We start from the raw sequence: 4,940 nt of genomic DNA on the forward strand, positions 1-4,940 counted from the left end.
AACCCGTGCCCCCCGCATCGGCAGGCGGACTCCCAACCACCGTGCCACCAGGGAAGTCCCATCCTCTTTACTTTTTAATTTTTGTTGTTTGTGTGTGTGTGTGCGTGTGGTGTTTTTTTGTTTTTGTATTATGTCTGGTTTTATTCTGTTTTTACTTTTAAGAAGCATTTCAGGATACCTGTGACAGAGAGGCTTCTTTATAGTAACGTTTTGTCTTTTGTTTTTTGTTTTTTGAAGTGTGGTGCTTTTTTTTTCTTAATTATTATTTTTGGCCATGCCACATGGCTTGCAGGATCTTAGTTCCCCAACCAGGGATTGAACCCGCGCCCTTGGCAGTGAAAGTGTGGAGTCCTAACCACTGGACCACCAGGGAAGTCCCGTAACGTTTTTATTTCCCATTTGAACTCTACATTTTACAGGAAATCAGCTAACTCAGATTTAGACAGAAAATTGTTGGGGACTAGGGTGGTCTGAATGGGAAATAACACATACTAATTCCAAACTACCACAGCTGCCCATACGGCCCTGATCAAACCCACGCAGCCAATCAAAATGTTTGAATCATGCAACATCTCCAGCCTCAGATATTGCCTCTGTCTCGGAGAAGCATCCAATCATCTCCCGATGTTCCTACTCCAACTAGGATGCCTTTGCTCTCACCTTGACCACAGGCCTTGCTGTTTACCGTCACAGCCTCACAAGACAAAGTCTCAGAATGGCATAGCTCATTGGTAGGACCTACATCTAAGCTGCAAGGGAGGCTGGACAATATGCTCCTGGCATTTTTAGCTACTAAAGCGCAAGGTAATCCTCTCACCAAGACTCAAAAGGATGCAAAATTCCCCAGACACTGAAAGGGGTTTAGGTGCTGGTGGCCAAAAAGTATTGCCCATGTTCACTAACCCCCCCGTGCCTTGCACTTCTGGGCTCTTCCTCACAGTACCCTCCTTCAGCCAGCGTTCTGGTCTTCATCCTCAAGACTGATTCCCCTCCTGCCTCCCCATCAGCGTAGAAAGAATCAGATGATATCTACCAATATAGACTGTGATTTCTAGAGAATTTAAGTGCAATCAAATACAGCCTTCTGCAAGTACACTTGGTTCAATTTAACCTTTCATTGAAGCGTCTACACTTTGTCATCTTACTACAATTGTACTCACCAGTGTTTGCCAAAGCAGGATCTTTATCAGGATAACCAAGAAAGCATTAAAAATGTTATCAATTCAGAGGGCAAGCCTAGACCCATTGAATTAAATACTGTAAGGATGGGGTCCTGGGAATCTGTATTTTAATGCTTCCTCGGCGGTTTAATGTTCAGCCTGGTATGGATATCTTTTGATTTTGAAGGTGGCGGAATTAATCCTCACTCGGATTAAAGTAAGGTTGCCTAGCATGGTGGGCATCTTGTTTTGACATGCAAGCACGTGCCTCTCCACTGGAAAGCTGCTACCCCTCCACTTCAGTGTCACGACTGACAGGGCCAGTGCTGATCATAATACCCTTCTCCTGCTCCAGGAATGGGCCTGGGACCCTGGCCCAGCGAATCATAACGCCCCATGCTCTTGGCCATGCTGGTTGATCCAGAGATGAGCATGTCACCCAAACAGAACTAATCAGAGTTGTTCCATGAGGATTTTATATCTGGAAGCAGAAGAGAAAGGACCCTGCCCTTGCCTCCTGAGTCAGGAACCTGGGTGGGCAGGAATCAAGACCAGCCAATGGCTGTTTTCTTTAACAGCAGTGTTAGAGAATGATGCCAAAATAAGGAAGCTTAGGCAAGAAGCAGAGATGGAGATGAAAATTTTCTTACAATGTCTGCCCACTCATACTTAAGCCTCCCCCTCCCCCATATCAGGACTTGGCCCAAGTGGAGTCCATTGTGAAAGGCAATCTCTGTGCACAGCCTTTGAACCCTCTCTTGGCCACATGAGGATGGGCCTGGAACACTTCCTTCCCAAGAGATAAGGAGTCCTCCCAGCCTGTGCTGGGCTTATTGTCTTGGGTGGGAATATCCTTCCCTGTTTCAGGCTCATGTGCTCTTTTGTTCTGCTTTAAGGGTGTGGCATACGGCACAGGACCAACCCCACTGCTATCTCTGTTCCCTGCAGGGAGGGGACAGGGTCCTTCTGCTGCAGGACAACAAGGGTACGTATAAGCCAATGACCCTGCATCCACTGCCATGGGGGACCCGATGGCCATTACAGAAGCTGATCTTTCTCTGTCTCTCTCTCATGAAGAAAGTGTTGCTCCATCCAGTACCAAGATGCAGTGGGCGGATGTGCTCAGACTTCACTCACTCGACAGAGCCAATACATCCTTCTTATATTTAAAGTAGATGAGGGTGAACTTCTGCCTGTTCCAACCAAAACCTCCGAAGTAACACAGTTGTCTTTTGCTTTCAACAGAAAACAGTAAAAGGATACCGGGTCGGGGGGCGGGGGGCAAATGAATTTTCTACACTTTTTGGTAATCAACATGAAATGAACATTTCCCTGCTAACGTTTTACTATTCTCAGCTCTATGCAGGAAGATGCTTCACTTAAGTTTACAAGAAAAGTATTAACAGAGAAACCAGTCTGACTCAGTGCAGTGACAAGAAAGAGCTGTGTGGGTCCAAGACCTTTTGAGGACAACCGAGTGAGGACTTTAGCCCAAATGAGCTGGGAAAAAACCATCCTTAACAAAGACAATGAAAATGATGAGATGGAATCAATAACAAGCCCTGAAAGAACCCTTATTTCCCAAATCTTTGACCAAAGGAGAAAATTCTTGCTTCCCAAACCTCCAGTTGTTCTGTGACCAGCACGGGCAGCAGAGAGAGGAAGGTGAGCCACAGAGAGTGAAGGGAAGGAAGAACGCTGTTTCCAGATGCACACGAGACACAAAGATGTCAACCCAGCCTCCCAAGAGCTTCCTTTACAACAAGCAGATGCCAAAGAAGACAGACTCGTGTGCAATTAGTGATTTTACATGGCTTTGCCGAAGCCCCATCAAATAGCCTCTCAAAAACTCAAATTCTCATTGTTCACATTGCTATGGAAACACTCTCACGTCAAACAGAAAAAAAAAAAAAAAAACCCACAGGAGTTATTCTCAAGTTCTACACAATCTGTTGAATCTGTACTGTGTGAGCACGTGTGCAAGCATGTGTGCAGGTGTGCATTTGTGTGCACGCATGTGTGTGTGTGCGCGCACACACACACACACACACACACACACACACCCCACACGTCCTGGAAGAAACCTGCATACGCTCATCCTCTGGACTGCAGATTTACACGAAATAGCCTTTTCCAAAGGGAAATGGTTGAAAATATCTTCATAAAGAGGATGTACAGAAGTCAGTTGCTTTGGTCCAGGGGTAAGGGGTTCCTGTTTGATAGATGAAACACAGAGGAGAAAAGTGCCATAAAGCCTTCTTTGCTCTTTCAGGAAGGAAGCCCCCCCCCCCAGTCCCCTTCCTGGGTTTTCAATACTCGCTTCCCTACCTTGAACACCACTCCCTCTCAAGCGCTTGAAGTCCCCTTTTCTTTTTTCTCTTTTCGTCAGAAAGTTCTGAAATTGTACCTTTGTTGGGACTAGACAAGGCATCCGTATTACAGTTCTACAACAGAGTATCTAATTCTATGATGAAAAGTGGGCAGAAATGGAATATTCACCTTTTCTAGAAGTGGGAGTGGGACCCTTCTAAGGGTCCCTTAGAATTTCTTCTAGAAAACAGCCCTCCACCTTTGCTCCATCTTCACCGCCATCACTCTGGTTAAGCTACCGGCATCTCCCACCTCGGTATTGAAAGGCTTTCTGACTGGTGACCCTGAATCCAGGGTGTTCCTCCTCTTCCATTCCCCCCAAATGATACCAGAGAGATTTTAAAAACTGAAGTTTGACCATATCATTCCCCTGATGAAAATGTTTCATTTGCTTCCCATTACCTGTAAGATAAAACCCAATGTCCTCACCTTTGCTATGATGTCCACTCACCACCCCGCCAGACTCTCCACTTTCCAAGTCCAGCCACAGAAGCTGAGTGTAACCCTTCACATCCAACCATGACCCTTCCCATCTCGGGCCTATGTGCACACAGATCCCTCTGCCCACCTAGACCCCTACACTGGGGTCACTGCTACATTTCCTCAAGACTGCTTAAATGCCACTTCCTATGGAGCCCCTCCCCTTGTCTGGTCCCGGAATACCCTCCACCTCCCAGACGTACTAGGTTTGGTTTTCTTGTTGATTGTCACAGTTACCACTAATCACTTTACTTTCTGATAGTTTATAAACTCCCTAAGACCTATGATCAGATCTGCCTTGTTCAGAATGATAATTCCTATACCCCGCACAATGCCTAGCACTCAGTAGGAATTCAATAATTTTGTGTTGAATGAATGAGTGAATTAACTAATAGAGCCTGGAAACTGACGCTCTGGCTGCAAAGCCCTTAAGGGATAACTCCTTGCTGCTTCAGCCTCTGCTGCTCAGTGCCCAAGTATAAATCTGCATGACAAAAAGTAGCCTGAGCCAGATCCCTGCTTCTCCAAAATGCAAGCGTCCATTAGGTCCCAACTTAATATTATCCAGACCTCTACCCTCAAGATGGGGGCAGGGGAGAGCAGGGGCAGGGAATAAACAAGGAGGAAAAGTTATCTTTGGAGATGGACTTAAGAACTGAGAGTGAAGTCAGACAGAGAAAGACAAATGTCATATGATATTGGTTATATGTGGAATCTAAAAAAATGGTACAGGGCTTCCCTGGTGGCACAGTGGTTGAGAGTCCGCCTGATGATGCGGGGGACGCAGGTTTGTGCCCTGGTCCGGGAGGATCCCACATGCCGCGGAGCGGCTGGGCACGTGAGTCATGGCCGCTGGGCTTGCGCGTCTGGAGCCTGTGCTCCGCAATGGGAGAGGCCACAACAGTGAGAGGCCTGCGTACCGCAAAAAAA

The sequence above is a fragment of the Lipotes vexillifer genome, unplaced genomic scaffold, assembly GCF_000442215.2.
Source record: "Lipotes vexillifer unplaced genomic scaffold, Lipotes_vexillifer_v1.1 scaffold417, whole genome shotgun sequence".
Classification (NCBI taxonomy): domain Eukaryota; kingdom Metazoa; phylum Chordata; class Mammalia; order Artiodactyla; family Lipotidae; genus Lipotes; species Lipotes vexillifer.